Here is a 20530-nt window from a genome sequence, read left to right as displayed (position 1 = left end):
AAAAAAAAAGGTTTATATAGTTTCTCCTCCATTCCCCCTCCCCTTTTTTAAAGAAAACGTACTGCGTCGACTTGCTTTTCTTCTTCCCATCCCCCCTCCATAACCTCAAGCAAACTCAAGGAATTGTGCCAAAAGTCCCGTTGCTAGTTACCAAGTGCATTTTTTTAAACGTCCCTTTGATACTTCTTTCCCTCGTGCTTGCCATGGAATATGCAAGTAAGATAATCTTTCCATTACTTACAAGAAATAATTAGAAAAGAAAAAGAACTTCTAGCTCAACGTTCCTTTCTCTTTTTCTCTCTTAAGCGGCAAAAGGAGGGAAACGAGGGGGAGAAGGATATTTTTTCTCTTTGCCGAGTCCAACATTTGGCTTTTTCCATTTGTGGCAGATCACTGTAACGCTATTGTAAAACAACTTCCTGCCCCTTTTGGCTCACGTTCCAGAAGCTGCTAGGCTAAGTTCATAGCACAAACTTTTTTCCCCCCTTGCCGAAGAAGAGAGACAAAAAAAAATTTCCTGCAAATTATTTCCCCCCTTTTCTGGCTAATGGACTCACAAGGTGAATTTATTGCAGCTCTTTAAGAATGTTACACAAGAGACGTCGGCATCCCAGCTGGATAATTCATAAGCTGAAAAGGTGGGGTCATTATAAATATATGTCTGTCTGTGTCTCTGTGTGTGTGCATTTTAATTTTGTAATTTTGAATTGTAAGTCTTAATACCATCAGGTGGATAATGAGCTAAGCTGCTTCATCTGTCGTACTAATTTGTATATCTATCATAGCACAGATCATTGGCTTAGTATATACAGCCTCCTACTTTCCAATTGCTTTTGTACTCTGAGGTGACCTGCATCTCTCTCGTTTTCCTCCCCTCCTCTAAATGCTCAGTCTAATGAAAATACCCACCAAAAGCTACTAAACCCTCCCTGCTAGAAACTGGAGATGTTGCAGTCTCTCTGCTATAAGCCAGAAAGGAAAAAATAAGGCCTCCACAACTTGCTCTCTCACGATCTCCCTCTCGCTCTCTCTCCCTCTGTTTCTCTCATAGCAACAGCATTTCTTGGTACGCCTGCTTTGGCATACATCAGCATTTCTACCCGTCCAAGTGTCCTTTTGCGTCACATCTCGCCATTTCACTCAACCAATGAAATCTCCTTCTTGCAATAAAAATATATATACTTTTTCTGTCATTGGTATATTCAAAAAAAATTTTTACGTGCTTTCCTAACAAAAAACGTTGTCAAGCATTTGATTTGTCCTACATGGGGGGGCGGGGGGGGGGGGAAGGAGACTGAACAGGATTCAACCTTGAAGAGTCGTCTTTGTGGAAAATATGTTACCATGAGAAAAAAGGGATTACATGGTTACTTAAGGAAAGTCATAGTTGTCCCTCTCATTTAATACTTATTTTGCTTATGCTATCATTGCTTTCCTGATGTACTTTTAAAGCAACTAGGCAGTTTCAACTAATTGGAAAAGTCAATACCATGTGTTTCTAAGCCTTTGTAAAATACTCCTCAGGAAAAAAAGATATTAACTGATATTTTATTCCTCTGAATATTGATCACGAGGTGATAGAAAAAAATGCAGTGGAAAAAGAAAACCGGTAGATGTGAGTTTCTATCCCTCGCAACTCTCAGATTCCATCCAAAGAGGCTGCTCTCCAACCTTCTGCTTAAAAATGCACTATCCTGCAAAATGGAGCAGAGGTCTGTATAGTCATAGGTTTTTTCCAACATGCATTTCCTTCTTACATAAACCCACATGATTTTTAAAAATGCACTATTTAAATGATCAGCTGTGGTAGTGGTAGTGGCAAAGACTTAATACTATTTACAATATATTACAGCTTGTAATACAGCCATTCCAAGAGCTGTACGCACTCTGCCTAACTGGTAAGACTGGCAAAAGCAAGCACTACTAACAGTATATACTGTATTTGATGGAAAATACCTTCTACCTATACATCATCAAGTATATGAAAACCCATCTCATTGTTTTCAGGCCTGACTTTAATCCCATTTGCTCTATTAAAATGCCCAATATTAGCCAAGTCTAGAAAGTACAGGGCGGCACATGTGGGTTTCTCGGAACTGGCTGGCTGTGCCACATCTTGAACGACTACTGCAGTGGCATATTTAAGGAACCTCTGTTACACATTTTTATCCAGCCTCAAATCTCAAGAAAAAGTTCAACCACTGGCATTCTGAGGAGAATAAACATTTCTTTTGTAAGCCAAATATATGTTTTATGGTTTACCCTTACCAACTTTTTTTTTTTTTAAATGGTGTGAAACCACAAAATGTTTTTAATATTTATTTTTAGGGAATTATAGTAAAAGCATACTAGAGATTATCAGGACATAGCTGACAAGATATTTAAACAGTAACTTTCCCACAAATTTTTATTTCGGTAAAATGACACCTAGTAATTCTGGCCTCTTCTAATAACTTTGATATCTATTGCATACAGACTGTGGATGCAGAGGATGCGTATGCATAAATTCTGGGTGGTTAAAAAGTAAAAGCAGACAAAATTTCTCGATAACAGACTTAGCAGCAGCCAGCCATAATGTCCAGCTAAAACTCTTTATCATTTTTGTTTAAAAATAATGGCAAGACGTTCATGATAGTATTTATTTTAACAGAACATGCACAGATGAGAATGTTAACCCTATATGGAAAAAAAGAGATTATATGCGATAGTGCATTCAACAACTTTTAATGCCAATGTAATATAAAAGACAGACTTGTTTTTTAGGGAAGGATCAGACGCAAGTATATGAATAGCTTAGTTGATAGTGTTTTACTTGCATTTAATAGGTTTTCTGAATGACTTTCCCCCTTTTTTCTCAGATGCTATTTTTAGCTCCTTATTTATTTTTGTACTTTATAAAAATACAGATCTCCTTGTTCTTTACTCTTCATACCTATCCCTTCCTTTCTCACTTTTTGTATAAAAGTGAAAACAGCTGAGTTTCATCTCTGATCTTGCCTGTCTCTTAACTGGGATAATTCTGGTGCATTTGGAGGGTTAAAAGTGCATCACCTTTACACAATTATGGCTCAGATTCATTCACTGAAAGTTATCCTTCTTCAAGGAAATATATAAATGCATTATATCTGTCACCATAGTTGTAAAATAAGATTGAAAGTCATCTAACTTTAGGTTACCACAGCACTAAAAAATAAGGATTCAGGAAAGAGGAAAACAATTAAGTCCAACTTGTAAGCTTCACTTAATAGAAATGGAATTCCAAAAAGGGAAGTGGAGGAATTATTTTAAGATTCATCATGCCTGAATAAGTTCAGATCATGTAAATAGTAATAAGCCAGTATTTTCACGCCACATTACATAATTTTATAACCTCTGTTTTTCCCCTTATCACAAGTTCTGTCTATTGGAAACTTATTATAGATACTCCTGCTATACACTAATTCGTTTGCTTGTATTTTAACTCAGAGTGGCATCTCTTGTTCTTTCCTCTCAGTTTTATGTGATACAGACATCAACACTAAAGTCAGCTCTAAACAAATTAGTGATTTTTTGTCTTTCTAAGAAAATTTTCAATATGGGGTGGTTTCTAATCTAACAACCTCCAGAAATGTTTAACAAAAAATGATCAGGTACATGATCATTTAAAAAAAATCCAATCAAACATATTTCTTTTTTAGGATTAAGCTATCCCGAAAAGTATAAATTCACATTTTTTGATTTTTTTTTAATCATATCATTAAAATAATTCCAGTACACGTTATAAAAAACATCACCAGGAATAGCTTTACTTAATATTTAGAGAGCTTTTGTTTTTAAAGTTGTTCTCCAGGGATTAAAAATAACAACAATAATTAAAAAATACATAAAACCAAACAGTCTTGTCCATCGTTCCCTAAAGGGACTGAAGGTGCTCTGTGGGATTATAGCTGGTGTACACTTCATAGAAAGGACAGTAATTACACATTGTACAGGTTACTTGGGAAAGTTCTATTCTACTGTTGAATAACTCGCATTAATTGCAATGGATCAGTGGTGTATTAAATTATGGGGGAAAAACATTTAAATACCAAATAAAGACAATTTTGAAGGAAGTGATTCCAAACGGTAAAGGCAAGCTAAACAAGGATATATTTCCACATTCTTCCCTTCAAAACATAATGAAGCATTTTGCAAAAACACTTCCTTCACTGCGCTGCATTTTAACAGTAATGTTTTATAGCAAACTTGGCATTAAACTGGTATCAACACAAATGAAACTCTGGCAGTAGGACAAGTGTTTTGTTTTTTAGTTTGGTTTTTTTTTAAAGAAAGGAGGCTTTAAACAGTGCATTGCATTAGCAGTTTTTTAAAGGGTGTTACCAACACAATTTTGTTTATCTTGCAACTATTTTTTTTCTTTTTTTACTGAGCTGTATGCTTGAAACTGATGGTATTAATATTTTGCTTATATACCATGCTTACTGATGAAAACTTCCATCAGCAGCTGCAAATCAAAGCCCAATACAAGATTTTATTTACTGGCTTCTACTTATTTATCATAAATATGCTACAAAGTTCCTGGAGGCTAACTGAACTGCAAATACGTATTTGTGAAGGAGTGCAAGCTGGAAGCTAAGCAACGGCAGAGTCACGGCTAGTTTTATGGCCAGATAAGAAGCAAGCTCCTCAGCTGTAAAATACCACAGTTTTATTTTACTGAAAATGTAACTAAACTTTACAGTACAGCCAGTTTCCCCTGGCACTGTTAAGTCATGCTCTGACAGACTGTAATTTATTCTTCACGCTGAGAGCAGACAATACAGCTCCACACGCTGGATCACTGTCTCTTGTTCTTTCCTGCTAGCCCACGCCACGCCGCTCCCCCCGCCCGGCCCGGCCCGGCCCGCCGCCCGGCACAGGTGCCGCGGCCGCGGCCGCCCCGGCCCCGGCCCCGGCCAGCTGCAGGTGAGCGGCTGCCCCGCCGGCCTCAGCCCTCCCTACTCGAGCCAGCACCTTTTCAGTCCCTGGCTGCAGCAGCAACCGGCCGGCTGAAGGGCCAGGAGCGGTCACGGCTCTTTCGTACCGCCCGCGGCCGGAGCGGCGGCTGTCCCCCCTCGGCCGCGGGACGGGGGGCGGCGCCCGCCCCGGCACACGCTGGGCTGCTCCGCCGGCAAAGCTTGCGGGCTAAAATACTCGGAGATTTTTACCGTCCGATACTTCTGCGTCTCCAGCAGTGACCGGCGTTTCTACTTCTCCTGCTGGAAAGGCTCTGCCCTGGCAATACTTTTCTCCTGGTATCACTAGGAGCACAGAGTTAAAACAAGCTATTTTAAAACGCAGCCCTCCGTTTATTTAAAAGGAACGTCTGCTTAAAATTGGATGCCCTGCAGAAATAGCTACTGGAGGGGAAAAAAAAAGTGAGAAAACTTAAAAAAAAAAAAAAAAAAAAAAAAAAAAAAAAGAAGACAGGTAAATAACATTTTAAAAAAAAAGAAAATGTTAATTTTTAGCGAATTATAAGCTGCCAAAAGTAAGCAAATGTACATGATGAAATCTGTAATGAAAACTTAAAATTTCTTAGGTCTAACAGCGGACTAAAATACCTTTATATTGTAAATGGTAAATTACTTAAAGGCTTTTAAACTAGTCAAGAGTTGTCCCGTTGCCAACTGTGTATCTGTGATATTAAGAGTATCTATTTTTTAATTACAACAGAGTGCTACAGTCCTGAACAAAGTGAATTGCAAAGGGAACAAAAGTGACATACAACAGAAATTCCTTAGTGGTTTTTTCGTAGTGACATGTTAGTAAGGATGAAAAATTTACATAAATTGTAAGAAAATAAAAAGGGATTCTCCATTATGGCAACACATTCATAGCATAGTTGCAATTATTTAGTACACACAGACATACTTAATCCAAAATGGTTGCAGATACAGAATTCATAGGGACACGATCTGTTTATGAGCTGAATATTAGTGTCATAGCTATTTTATATAGCCAACTTCAGTTTTACAGTTCAGCTTTAGCCCATTAACACTAAATTATATGGTACACAAGGTGCATCTTAGATTAATCTGTCTAGCTTGGCTATCTAAAGTATCACTGGAATCTCACACTGTAACCGAATATATCGGCACTGGTAAATTTAAATCCATCTTCTTGAAAAAAAAAATTCCTAACATGAACGATATTGACACATTATTGTTATTATCATAAAATATAACATTGAAAGAATAATGAAGTACTACTGCAAGTATTCATATATTTATCTGGACAGATAATACAGGCTTCTACATTCTTTATATCAGTTGCCGGTATAAATTATAATTGTGAAAAAAGAACACCATCCAATACTTCATAGTATTGGAACATCGGTCAATATTTCATAGAATTTGTGTTCTACGAACTGCCTTCCTGGGAATCATTTGGGTTTTTTCTTCCCGTCTGTCATGTTATACGTTGTCACACTTGCATTATTAATTTGTTACATTTTGAAGGGATGCCTAAATTTACATATTCAGCTTTAAGAGTATTCTGCTACTTCTCAGTTTTAGTAAACAAAATGTCATACACACATGTGATTCTGTATTTCCTTTGTCCAGAAAGATGTATTCCCACAGAGAGACACATTTAAGCATCCCATGATCTATACACACACGTTTCACATTTGACAAAAATGACAGAATACACAGAAAGGATGTTAGAACATTTGAAGGGACAACTGCCCCACTCCCAAGACAGACTGTGAGCAACGCACAGCATTAGGTAGCGTGCATCGGTAGAAGTTCAAACTCGCTCCACTACCAGCAGCTGCAGTGGTGGAGTGACGGCTCTGGGACTCCAAAGCAGATGCAGCAGCAGCAAGGCCTCAACTCAGAGCATCACGCTTTGAAAGGAACCGTTTCTGTTCATATAGAAAGAGGAGACCTTTACATTATATTACCTTTACATTACATGGCATGTAAAAGGGTTTTTAAAAAGAGAGGGTCATTTCGGTGTTGCCAGCAAACCAGAAGTTTATTACAAAAAAATCTTTTTTTATAATTTCTCATTTTGCTTTTTAAAAAATGAATCGGCATCTATGCAGATTAAATGTATTAAATAAAGGTTATTTTAATGAAGTTTATTACAACCTGACAAAACCAATACAAACACTCTTACAAGGAAAACATTCAATGGAGTTTTTACTATGCTAATAAAGTACACTAATAAAGAACAATATGAATGATAACAGTCGCACCACCAAAAAAAAAAAGGGGGGGGGGGGGGGAGAATTGTGAAAAGCTACTTCCAGACTTATTCAATGAACTATGTTTTTCAGCTGTTTAAAAACACTTCCTTTTCAGAATACTGAAAATTCCCAGGGGATATCAGTGACTAATTCATGGAAATTTCAAGTTTCAAATTTAACCATTTTTTCCTAGGGCATAAATGCATTTTACTGGAGATTTTAGATGGATGATAAAAGTATTGAAATGTTAAAAGGTCAACTCTTAAATTTATATTTCCAGAAAATGTTATCAACAGAAATGTAGTGCAATGAATTTTTCCTGGTTCACCAAAAATTTCAAAAAAAGTGCACAGTGTGTTTTCTAGTGCAAACAAGTAACTTCATAAGAAAATTGGGGGCGGGGGGGGAGGACAAAGAGACTTTTTGCCTCTTGGCAACAGGACAGTGAGACTTGGTTCAAAATAGAGAACTCTCCCTGACTCAGTTAGAAATACATCTCAATTCAAAAACTTTTGAAGCCAAATACCAAAATCAAAGTTGTTATCTAAAGCCCATATTACTTCCGTCATTTATTTGTAAGAAAATTAAACAATTCCCCCTTCCCTCAACAACTGTTTTAACAAAATCACATACTTCATCTCTTCTGCATGTGTGTGCCCACAAACATACATGTGTGCTGCGTGCAATATGGTAGACCTATACATGAGATAGGTATGTATGCGTACGTATGCATTTATGGTCTCATGTTACAACAGCCCAGAAAGTATGAATACTATTAGAATAAGACTGTAAATTAATATTCAGTTTACATATTACTGCTCAATAGAAATCACAATATTTCAATAATGCAGCCTAAAGATTGCTAACAAAGGGTTACATTTGAATTATAACAGAAAAATCATAGAAGACATGGTTCAGGACTAATTTTTTTTTTTTAGTTATACAAATAAACATGTCATTTAAAAAATGTCAATATATCTAAAATATACCGTAAGAACTATACAAAAGAACTTGATCATAATGCACTACATCAGCAGTAATTTTATCCCTTCAACATTATCGTAACAACTCATCACTACAATCAGAGAATATGTACAACTAACTAACTGCTCCGTGACTACCTGAATGTAAGACCTCGTTTCTGTACTAGACCTGAAACAATGAGGGAGACTGCCATAAAGATCAGGGATTTCATCTAATAAACCACTGCACACATAGACCAAAATGTTGTTCCAGCAGTCAGCTGGCAGTGCTCTGAGTTTTCAGCACAGAGGGGAAAGCAAAATAGATACTTAAGATTCATTGTGGGGACTTGCAAAACACAACTTTGCTTTAATACTGTACTTACGCACATGCTCGTATAATAAATGGGTATCCCGTACGCACAGGGGAAGATTTTTATAGGAATATCAGATTTACCGTATTTCAGCTTTTACTGGCCAGTTAATGGCCAAAACCTTAACCAGTTTAAGAAATTTATTGGAAATCTATGGGAAAAGGCCATTTTGTGCTGGAACTACTATGTTATTCCAGCTTTCGTCTTTGCCTTCCTTAACAGACAACGCCATTTTGAGGCTGTCATGCATTTTTCTTTCAAAGCGGATAACGCTTTCAAAGTGGAAAACATAAGGATGGAATCCTTGTACCACAGAAAAATATAGCGATGCAGTTTCACAGAGAAGTAGCATTTTTATTTTTACAGGTGCAACTGAAGTCTGTCTTGTATTTTCTGCTCACCCCAATATTAATTTAAAAACCACACACACATAAATGTATGATATGCAGTAATCTGTATCCATGTAGCATTTTGAAACTTTCATGTATTTCTTTTTATTCAAGTATTCAGTGGAAAGAGGCGGAAGAAGATATTTTACCAGAAGACAAATCGGGCAAATAAGCATTTACTTCAAAAGAATTTTGCCGAGTTACACTGGGCCTAAATATATATCTGGCAGTCCAGTGTTTAGAAAAATGTTTATCTTCAAAAGTAAAGAATAGACTCAGTAATTTCCATAGTACATCTGAAGCCTGACTAAATCCATGTTCTACAAGACTATTTTTTAATTTTTCATTTTTTCTCTGCTTAGATAAACTGATATACTGCAAATCATTGTCCCACGGATCAAGGAAATCAACAGGGTAATAGAAATAGCTTAATATTAAAAGCGGAATAGACAGGTGTACAACAGTTAACAGAGGAAGCTGTTAAATATGCATGGTTCTTACTTAGTTCTCGCTGCAGGGGTCACATTTGGAAACAACTTTGATAAAGCAAATTTAGAAAAATAATACAGGAGTTCATATTTCTAATTTCAGTAACATCTTTGTCTAGGAAATGAGAAAAGTCTTAACCACCATTAAGCTCTACCAGGTACAGTAGCTGGAGAAATCACTGCCAGAAATAGTAATGCTGAGGAATCAAGTTCATGCAGTAAAATAGACTATTCTCTGCCCATTCTATTAATACAAACTTCACCAGGGGTAAAGCTCTTTTTTAAACAGTAAAACAAAAAAGAAAAAAAAAATCCTGAAAGGGCTGAGTCAGGAACATTCAAAGCAAAAAATCTCCAAAAGGCTCCACTCAATAAGAAGCCTTCAGAAGAGGCACTTCTACTATGGTATCTTAGATTATCATATTGCATGTTGAAATATTTAACACACACTGAGAAAAATTAGTTTTCCTCTCAAGCAGGCACTTACTACAGTTATTGTAAGGTTCCAGTATCTTTTTGAGGAAAAAGAAATATTTTAAAATTTGAATATTCGCTGAATATTTTCTAAACTTTTTATTTTACTCTAAGCATCTATCCACATTTAAAAATTTTCCTACAGCTCATTACCTCCAAACAAAGCACAACCGTATCAATGCTTTAAGGCAAAAAAAACCCCAAAATAAATGCAACTGACGTTGCCTTGACACTCTCTTTAGTCTCTAAAATCCTGTAGATAACAGAAAAGCAATACTAGTACTGAGGAACACATGGTGAAAGGGTGTGGACCTTGTATTTTCATTAGTAAACATAACTAAGTAACTAGTGAGGAAGATACGTATGCTAACCTGACAATATTATTTTTATTAGATAATGGATATAGCAAATATACCTTTCCCCTCTGGCTTCCATTAAAATCTAAAGCTAGTGGACTTTGAGAATTTCAAGTAACAAATAAAGGACACAGAAGGGTTGGTTTCAGTATTGCTGTAGTCAGCGTCACTTGCTGCTCACGTACGAACTCTCTGCTGTTCACGTTTGGCTCAGCTTTGAATACAACTTTTCATGAAAAGGGCATGATGTTTCAGTTGCTTGGCCACTTCTTTTGTTTACAGAGCTTATTTTGCTGTATTATAGAATGCACTTTTAAATCTAAGATAGATTATTCGAAGTGTTTGTTTAACTAATATAACTTCAAGAAAACTAAGGGAAAGACGTAACATTTTACTTGAAATGACTGGAATGCACAGAAAACAAATTAAAATGAGGAAAGAAAGAGAGAAACAGAGAGAAAATTTTGCTGTCTTGCACAAAAGAGAGTTACAGCATTCTATATCGGGCAAATCGGGTAATGTGTATTACGGCACATAATCTGAAGCAGAAAAAAAAGGCTTGGAAGTCTGTAACAGTTAAAAAAAGTGGCATGCTCTCTTCTCCAGAGAGAGGAGTCTGCTACAGAAGGCAAATCTGTGTAGCAAATGCAGCAGCACTACCCCAAGCTCTCTATCCAGCCTTGCCCCGTGCCTTGGAAAAGCCTTGGGAGAAGGATGCTCTGGGCAAGGCGGAGGCGCTGGGGGTCTCTGCCCACGCACTCCTCCCAGCCCCCGGGCAGGACTGAGCCACTGCCAGCGTGGTTAAGCTTCCCGCTCCACAAGGGTGGACTGAACACGAGAGGTGCCCACAACTGCACAGAAGACACAGACTGAGAAAGCATCTATTGGATGACTTACTGCTTATTATCAGAGCAGTCTAAAAGGAGTCAAGAGAAACACAAGTGCAAACACCACAGCAGCTAGCATTTGCAGGATTGTACCTTAAGCCAGCAGTAACATCAGGTAAACCCACCTGCACTCCATTATGCCAATACGGTACAGTCTTTCAAGGATTTATAGTGGTATAAAACACGGGGAGAAGGAAAAAAAAACCCACAAAACAGCAAGCCCAGAAATACCCAAGTCCGAGAGCTAAAATTTACTGCCATAGACGTTTTTACCTTGATCCTATTCAGGTCAACAGCCACAGAAACCTCGAAGCTTACTATCGTACTACTGCTTATTTTTTGATGGCAACATTATAAGCTCCCCCAATACGCACACACACACCTTGTGCTCAGTTTTAACCCTCCTGTATTTTACACAACTTGGCCGTCATCAGCAATTAAGGACTTTTTTTTTTTTGATAGAAGGAAGAAATGTGGAAAAAGCAGTATTTTGACTGAAGATATGTGTTTACAGTTTATTATTTTATGATCTATCATTGCATTTCACAGATTTTACTGCTGAGCAAAGAACAGCATATAGATGAAAAATAATAAACATCTTTCAGTGAAAGGTAATGGTTTTCTATACACGAGTCTTCCAGATAATGTATTTCAGCTTCCACGTTTACGTATGTTCCCTGGTCAGAGCAACTAAAAATGAGATGCATCACATTCTGCCACCAGTTACTTTTGAAGCTGGGGGGGGGGGGGGGGGGGGGGGGGCGGGAATCAGCATTTTTGCACACAATTAGTGATAAATATGAGAAAGTCCTAGTTCACTTTGCCTTAAGTACCCCATGCTTCCCATGTTCGGCTTCACAGGGCTCTGCATGCACGCATGTGTATTTACTTGGTGCAACACAAAGAAAACGTTATGAAAAACGTGATGAATACAATCTGCTGGGACACAGCATCACGTTTCCTTATGGGCTGAGAAACAATGCTTATTTTGAGACCTCAGAGGTCCAACTTTAATGCTGCAATTGCCATACGGTTTCCCTCTTTATTTTAAGAGAAGAATTCTCTAATTTTCACTAGTCTAATGCTTCTTCATTTGGAACAGGCCGGGGGGGGGGCAGGGAGGCGAGAGTTTAAAGGCTGAAAACAGAGAAATCGAATTACTGGCAGTATGGGGGGAAGACCCAAGCAATATATTTAGTTCAAGGAGGGCTTAAGCGCCGCAGCCACTGGTAAGTAAAGAGCTAATACGTCCTCTTTGAAACAGTTTGACTTTTACTCTCGCCGTGACTGCTGCACACTCGGAGGTTCGGGTGAGGCAAACCTGATACTCTGCCATTCTCTGCCAGCACGTGCCTAAATTAGTTCTCCATTTTGTGGTGGCCCTCTGAGAGCAATTCCCATTGAGAAGTGAACAAAGGCCGCGACCCCGGGGTCAGAGTGTAATGCAGGAAGCATGACCTCCCCTTTGTTCAGAACAGCACTGTTTACTCTGCCTAAGTAAAGATCACCAATACATTAACTAAAGAGGATTAAAAAGGTCATATCCCTAGGGATGGAGCTCACGCAAGTGGCAACTCTCTTCAGTCACTAAATCATTTGACTTCCCCCCCTACACCCTCTTCAAAATAGAGACACCTTAAGCTGCCAAGGCTCAGTGGCACATTATTTTCAGAGCAAAAGTCCGTGGTCTTCCTTCCAAAACCAGGTTAATTTCTGCACAGCTAGCCAGCTGTTTTGAAGTTATTTTTAAAGTTATAAGAACATTTTAAGTGAAAACTATCACCTCAATACAATTTTTTTTCTTTTATATCTCCTTTTGAAAAGATTATAAATCAAAAAGTTGATTTATAAAATTGTTTGGGTCTTAAAATGGTTATTAAAACGTGTAATCTTTTGTAGCTATTATAAATATGAATCCTAAAATATCCCGTAGTACGTGGATAGGCAGAAAAGTTGCCTGTTGCTGTAGACAATTGCTAACTCCAGGATGGCTCACTTGCAAAAAAGAAACCAAGGAAAATAAAGTGGAAATACGCTGCCTATGAGAATTCACGTACGCTGACAGCTAGGCTTAATCGGGCTAAATAAGCACTTCTTTTGGCTGTTAAGCTTTCTGTTATCAACTTTTTAATAATATCTTAGAGCATCATTATTAATATGAAATATATTAAAGAGAAGCATCTCTTGGAACAGCTAAATTAATGCTGCATTGGTAACATACGGGAGGCAATGTGGCCAATTAGGCAGCATGCTGGACTGTCTCTCTTCCATTCTCGCCTCTAATCCACTGGCCTGCTGGATGATCCCAACTCTTGCTTTGTGCCTTGGTTTCCTCATCTGTGGTGATATCGCTCACTGGGATGCAGATGTTACCATCCGTTACTCAGCCAGGATGGGAGAAAGAGAGCATGTGGAAGGGAGTGGTCTAGACGAAGATATTTTCCCCTCTCCACCCTCAGGCAGAAGCACTTCAGATGAAGCGGAACATCACTAGAGGTTCCAGAAGAGAATAGTAGGAATAAGGCCAGGCAGGGGGTTCAAGCTGATCAAAGTCTTTGGCACAGGGAGCTCAGCACCGCAGACAAACCCCACAGGGGCTAAATGCAGTTGAAATCAGCACTAGATCACCCATCACGCCAGCAACTTTGAAAGGAGGACCAGCAGTGCCAGACTCCAAAAACCAAGGTCCTAGAGCAGCACAGTACAGGAGTTAGCTGCATGGATTGTATGGGGGGAGGGGTGAGAGGGTGTCCTTCAATTCTCAGCTACTTTGTGCAAAATGGCTATTTTTGAATCCACAACAATATATGCAGCTTTCTAGTCTCTAGCAACATGAATTAATGCATAAAGTGTGGCAAGCTGGGGTCTCATTATACCCAGCCTGCATGTGTACTGGTACGCTCTGCCCCTCCCCGTCTCTTCTGCTAGCCCTGCATCCTCAGGCATCAGGCAGGACGAGGAAAGAAGATTCTTTGCACTCCTCTTCAGGACATTCAAGAAGTCACTTTCCCTGTTTGTAGGCTTCTTTGCAGCAGGAACACATGCACTGCAATTTTTTTTAAAAGGATCTGAACAGATAAATGAAATCAAGAATCCAATAAAAATAACATTACGTTTGCCTTACTATGTTCTCTCTGTTTGTGAAAAGAATCACTTCCTTCTTCACCCACCACTGCTGTTCCTTACTCCTATGGTTTCTGATCTTTCCTCACGCCAGCAGGAAGAGAGGGAAACTTACTGTCATCAGGAAAACCAAAAGGAGAAAGACGACTTAGCATACACATCCCACAGGGCAGCCCAGGGTTTAGCCCAGATGGCTCACAACAGATTCCAACATGGCCAAGCGTAAAGAAGAAACTTCCAAACCATGTGTTTGCACCATGATGGGCGGTATTCCCACTGCAGGTGGGTGAAAGACTGGCACTCAGTTTAACTCTCTTCTACATTTTCTCACCTGTCCACTTCTATGCCTGAAACAATCAAACCTAGTAACGCTGTTTCCAGTGATTGCTGTTCCCCGAAATCTAATATAAAAGTATTGGGCTTTTTATTATATACCAGGAGTCAAAGAAAGAACAGTGGAGTCAGAAAGCCCTGACAGACAACAAATTTAGAAAAGCCTGTGTCCAGAGCAAGATAAGTACCTAGGGAAAAACAAAAACATAGAGCAGGTATTTAAAATAAGCTACCTGGAAATACAGTACCATATTGTCACGTTGTATGTTTATCAGATCTTCTCATTGACTTCAATGGCGACACTCTGCTTTTACGCATGAAAGATTATGCAGGCATAGCATACTCATCAGAAAAAAAAAAAAAGGGCCACAAAATCTCTAGACACAGAAGTAGGTGGACAAGGGCAATCTGAGTACTGAGGAAAGCTTTGCAATAGGTTGAGGCAAAGAGGCACCTTTTCCGAAAATCAAAAGCACTGAGCTGAAACAACTAGAACAAAGAATATACTTGGAAAGTAATATTTAAAAATGGAGATTAGGAACATAAGGACTGAACCAAAGACATAAGGACAACTTACTGACATACATTAGAAGCAGGAAGACTGCACAACAATTGTCTGGCAAGTCTGAAATAGTACTGGGAAACAAAGGGAATGAATAAAGAGGAGGAAAAACACTGCAGAAAAGATAACAGCTGATTATGACCTTGAGATATTTAGTGATGCAAAAGAGTAAACTCACCCTTTCTCACCCTGTATGACCATATTAGAATTTCTTGTTAGCTGGGTTCCTAATCTGGGGTATTTTAAAAAAAAAAAAAAAAAAAGCTGTATACCCACTACTTCTTCCAGTGGAAAGTCAGGATTATACCTCCTAGTCTTTCATTTTCTAGTTCTCTTTCACCTTCACACCAGCCAACAGCACTCTCCCTCCAAGACGGGAAGTAAAAACCACACTCTAGAAAGTTATGGAATAAGATGTCCCTTCTCTTGAACAGGGAAACAGAGGAAACACAACTTTGTGACACAAAATTCTTGCATAGTCCATTTTTTGGGGGGGTGGAGCAATATTGACCCTACCTCATATTCCCGGATACGCCTCTTTATCTCCTGATGCCCAGAAATCCAGACAGACCCAAAGGTACCTTTTAGCCTAAAAAGAAGTTATCAGGCTTAATGCAGGTGGAAAAATCTATGATATTCAAGCGATCAAATTGTCTCCTCCGGTCCCTCTAAACAGCAAATCCCATTAATCAATTCTTCTGCAAGCAAAGGGTGAAAGAGCAGTAGATGCCAAAACAGAAAGTGCTGAAATAACTGGATAAATTAAAAGGCAAGCCATTCTGAGGACTAGATATGGGTGCAGGAGTTCTGAAGCAGTTTGAGGTTGGAGGCTGGATTTCCAACAAAAATATGCACTCTCTATCTGGAATGAAAGGGTAGCATTCCTTAAAAATAGCCACAAATGATGATCCAGATTACATGCCAATGAATTCTAGCATTTAATAAACCGTCTGGAAGGCTACATTAAAAGATTGTAACTTTAATGCCTAAGCAGAGACTACATAATGGAGAGAAAAACAACATTGCTAACATAATGAAAAATATGTCTTTTTTAACTTGGAGTGCATCCGCAGAAGAAATTATTATTTATTTGGCCTTTCAAAAGGACTTTGATAACGTGACTCATAAAGACCATAAAGAAAACAGAGTAATCACGACCGAAAGTTGGAGTCATGATTAAAAATGAGCTAAGCAGCCAAAAGTAAAATTTAGGAATAAAAAGACGTTTTAAAAAGAAAAAGGTTAATAGTTGTGGCATGCAGAGGCCATGCTGGTATCAGCTTTTAACTTTAGTTACCGGTCTGGAAAGATCAGCTGTAAAACAGAGTGGCAAAACTGACAAGTGAGGGGAGTGTATTTGGATTACTGAAGGGTTTAACAAAGTTGAGTGAATGTGAAACACGATAAATGTTTTTTCGATAATTGCAAAGGAAATCTTATTGCAACATTCTCGGCAAAGGGAAAAGACCTGGGTGTCATCATAACAAGTCAAGGAAAGCTTTCACATACATGCAGCAATGTCAAATAAGCCAAGTTTTATGATGCATGCAAAAAAGCACAGAATACGGTATTGAAAACATTACCCTTCTAATATACACCTGCCAGGGAAATACCTTCATGGAGAACGCTATCTACAGTTCTTTTTACCTTACCTCATTAAAACTACAGAAGTAACAGGAGTGCAAGGGCAGGTGACTAAAATGATTTGACTTACAAAAAGACTGCCACCGACGAAGACCTAAAGTGATTAAACTGTTTATGTTAGCGAGCACATGAGCAACAGGGAACACAACAGATACACATACTTTGAAAGTCAGGAATTGTGGTCTGACTTTCTCGCCTACTTCCAGTCTTGAATGGGAAATTATTCAGTTAAATTAAATAAGCAGTAAATTCAAACTATGGGAATACATTATTTTACAAAGTGCAGGCTGAGCATGTGAAAATCAGTGCCACAGTCCATCATTAAGGGACATCAGTGGGATTCTGAAAGAATACGGTTCTATTCATAGCCTACAAAAATATAGTGTTCAATGGGGTTGTTTGCTGGAAAGATCGTAAAGACCTTTGCGCAAAGCCATGATAAAGGCATTGGCCAAGGAATCTAGCTGGCCCACTTTCTGACAAGGACAGGATATTCCAAAAGGATCAAATATTGGTTGTCTTCACCCTCCGTTCTCTTACCAATCAACCCTTTGTAAGAACTGTCAGGGTAGACTTAGCATTAATTAGACCGTGGATCTGATCCAATGCAGTAATTTCTACTTTTAGATGTTTCCTATGGCCAAGAGCAATGGCAAAAAAAATAGACAAGTTCACTTCAACTAAAGCAAAATCATTCCTCCTCTAAGCTAGCTACTGTGCCTGATGCCATGCTATCAATGCATCGCTCAAACTTCACAAAAATACTTAAAAACATGTATGCTTACTTTGCCACCTGCTCTTCCCCTCCCTGCAAATAATTAGCAACAACCTCAATAATAAGATATTTTTTTACTATACAAATGTTTTTCCTTGTTTATTTTATTATCTTTTTCCCCATTCACTCATTGTTATTTGCAAAAACCATTTAATAATTATAAGAGATTCCAGGATGTGTGTCAGATGCTGGGATATTGCCACTCGTATGGTGGTTTGCTACACTTAGCCTTCAGTCTTGTGGCTAACAATTCACCCAAACTGTGATAATACCTCACCACAACCCACACACTGCTGCTCTTCAAAGGAAAACAAGGATACATAATTAAGAGATGATGAGCTCAAATATGAGACCGGAGATGAGGGAGCAGATTCTGTAACCACACCTGTGAGTGGTTATACTACTGAAGAAGTTTCTTCAGCTCCATCTTCACTTGTGGTATCAGTAAAAGTCACACGTTTTCAAAATACAGTTGCAGCAGCAACATTGGCAGGAGCAGAGGAAAAAAATAGCTTTAACATCAAGTATTCAGAATTAAGATTGTAAATAAGCATTATTAACAAATATCCCTTGTAACAAGTGTGGAGTATGTCTTAAAAAAAATATATATATAGTTTTACTAGAAATACTGCCAAAATCTCATCCCACAGGAATTGTTACCTGAAGATATTCTCAAAGTCTCGTTCCAGCCTTTTGTGATCCTGTAACTGCCGTCATAATATAAAGAACTATAGATGAAAATATCTGTGTACATGTGCTAGTTCAGGGGCTAATGCTGCAGCAATACTGCATGGAAATAAAAATTAAGAGGTGGATACAGACACATTCTATCATCTACAGGATCAGTTCCTTGTTGGATATTCAGAATAAACAAAACATCAAACCACTTTCCTTATTACTCTATAAAGTTCGAACTAGTTTTTCTGTGTTTTGTCACGATTAGTGAAAGAGTTGAGAAATCTGGGGCAAAACAAGATGCGAATGAAGCCATCAAACTCAAGCGAGGACAACTGACCATCCTTCAGAAATATGCATTAACAGGATTATATGCTTACTTGATTTCTGATTAAAAAATAAACATTTTTGTTTTACCTAAAGAAGTCTTCATTTTGTCACGATGAAGGCCCGCACCTCCACAAGCTAGTGCCCGTTTGCAGGGCCAGATCCTCTAAGCAGCAGCCACACCCTCCTCTTCCTCATTTTTTTCCACTGACCATGAAATACTTTTTAAGCCAGGCCCTGAAAAAAAAAAAATACATTTTTAATGGACACCAGATACCACATTGCTGATTTAATTTGGCAGATTAGAAATAAAAAAATATATTTGCACACATATATTTGTATTTTCTGTTTCATTTCAAACAGATTTGATAGGCCTGATTTGGCTTTCTATTCAAATCACAGGAAACATCATTAAAAAGTGTTCTATATTGACAGCAGAATCAAGCCCTCTATCTCTTTTTAGAATTTAATATAACATGTTTTCCATTGGTACTGGAATAATTCACAAATCAGAGGCTTTTCAGAGTATCTTCGGACAAGCCTATGTATTTTGTAACAGTAATAGATGCCAACACAAGACAAGCTTAAAAAGACGTTCCAGAGGTTCTCTCTTCAGTCTGTGGGGTTCTATGGATTTGAAACTCGGCAGATCTGTTTAACTCTGACTTTATTTAGAAAAAAAAATTATATTTGAATAAAACTTTCCCAGCTTATGTATCACTCATAACCTCACCCAGAACTATCAAATGATTTGGATCACAGTATCGTTAGCATAGTTAATAATGATATTGAATAGCGAGTATCACCCAACATGTCCTTATTGTATTTCATACAATGTATTTTATCAATAATTTGGCAGTACATAGTACTATATCGAAACTGATTGTTGCTATAAACTGTTTTGCATATTGTATCGTCTGCTGGCTTTAATTCATTATTTAAACGACACTGTAATTATACTACATTTCGTATTCTATTTAACCAGAGAATATTGAATATGAACACAAAGTGAAAAAGACAACTTTTTCCAGTATCTCAAAAAATACCCACTTATTTTCAAATAACTAGCTCCAACATTCAACAACAAAGCAAAAATACAGTATTTAGGGTTCAGCAACCTAAGCTCAATTTTTTGCAAACAACTGCACAAAGCTATTATTGTTCAGCTATCATTAGGAGTGTGAAATTAATTTTAAAATAAACTGCTTGTTTATTTAAATTTAGAACTAAATATGTAACCTGAATCCACAGCTTCATGGAATTATGTTTGCTGAAAGAGCAAATTGATATTAAAATAAAAACCTTAAGGTTATATTGAGATGCATGTTTCGGGATGACAACATATATTACAGGTAGTGTATTAAATAATGCCAAATCCAAAGTAATTTTGTAATCACAGCACCTACTACATATTTATTCATGTATGATTCCGTACCCACAGAAAAACTCTCCTTATAAACACATGATACACTTTCACTATTCGTAGGGGTGTTCACAGTTTCATATAATCCTACATCCTAATAGGTTTCCAATATACAATTTTGAAATATCAAAGCCTGCATAATGCAAGGTTAGATAAAGTACACATGCTGTATTTTGCACACACAGTAAAATACAATTAACTTGCAGAATAATATCAACACTATAGTATTTGTAGACATGTTTATTCATGCAGAAATCTTTTTTCTCTAAAATGCAGAACATTAGGTGATATGTGTACCTTTCATCATACTGGAGTGCTCCAATACACAACACTGACTTTTAAATCCAAATACACAGTAAGGGAAAATGTTAGCACATTAGTATTTTACTGGTCTATAACAGTCACCCTGCAAAGCCCTCCCATCCACATATTCCCTGTCAGAAAAGCACACTTACACCAGACTGTTTGCATTCATATTTACAAAGGTGCTCTGCAAGAAGGGGAGCAAACAGAAATCCAAGGGTT

At 37.8% G+C, this 20530-nt stretch overlaps 2 long non-coding RNA genes across 4 annotated transcripts in view; one reads left to right on the top strand and one right to left on the bottom strand.

Moving 5' to 3' along the window:
- The window catches only part of LOC142087681 (uncharacterized), a 112185-nt gene extending 106375 nt beyond the window's left edge, over nt 1–5810 (bottom strand). The window contains exon 1 of the long non-coding RNA XR_012675558.1: nt 5187–5810. This is a non-coding gene — a long non-coding RNA (uncharacterized LOC142087681). The remainder of the gene's footprint in view (nt 1–5186) is intronic.
- On the top strand, nt 135–16054 carry LOC142087680 (uncharacterized). 3 transcript variants are annotated; one of them, XR_012675557.1, is made up of 5 exons: nt 135–216; nt 576–638; nt 9301–9352; nt 11693–11754; nt 14072–16054. It is a non-coding gene; the product is annotated as an uncharacterized LOC142087680 (long non-coding RNA). The 3 variants fall into 3 exon arrangements; XR_012675556.1 differs by lacking the exons at nt 11693–11754; nt 14072–16054 and having other exon boundaries at nt 9301–11677; XR_012675555.1 differs by lacking the exons at nt 9301–9352; nt 11693–11754; nt 14072–16054 and adding an exon at nt 4484–5232.
- The last annotated feature ends 4476 nt before the right edge of the window (nt 16055–20530 follow it).

The sequence above is a fragment of the Calonectris borealis genome, chromosome 1 (genome assembly GCF_964195595.1).
Source record: "Calonectris borealis chromosome 1, bCalBor7.hap1.2, whole genome shotgun sequence".
NCBI classification, from domain to species: domain Eukaryota; kingdom Metazoa; phylum Chordata; class Aves; order Procellariiformes; family Procellariidae; genus Calonectris; species Calonectris borealis.
Note: the sequence above shows the minus strand (reverse complement) of the source record. Positions and strands in the feature narration are given on the sequence as shown.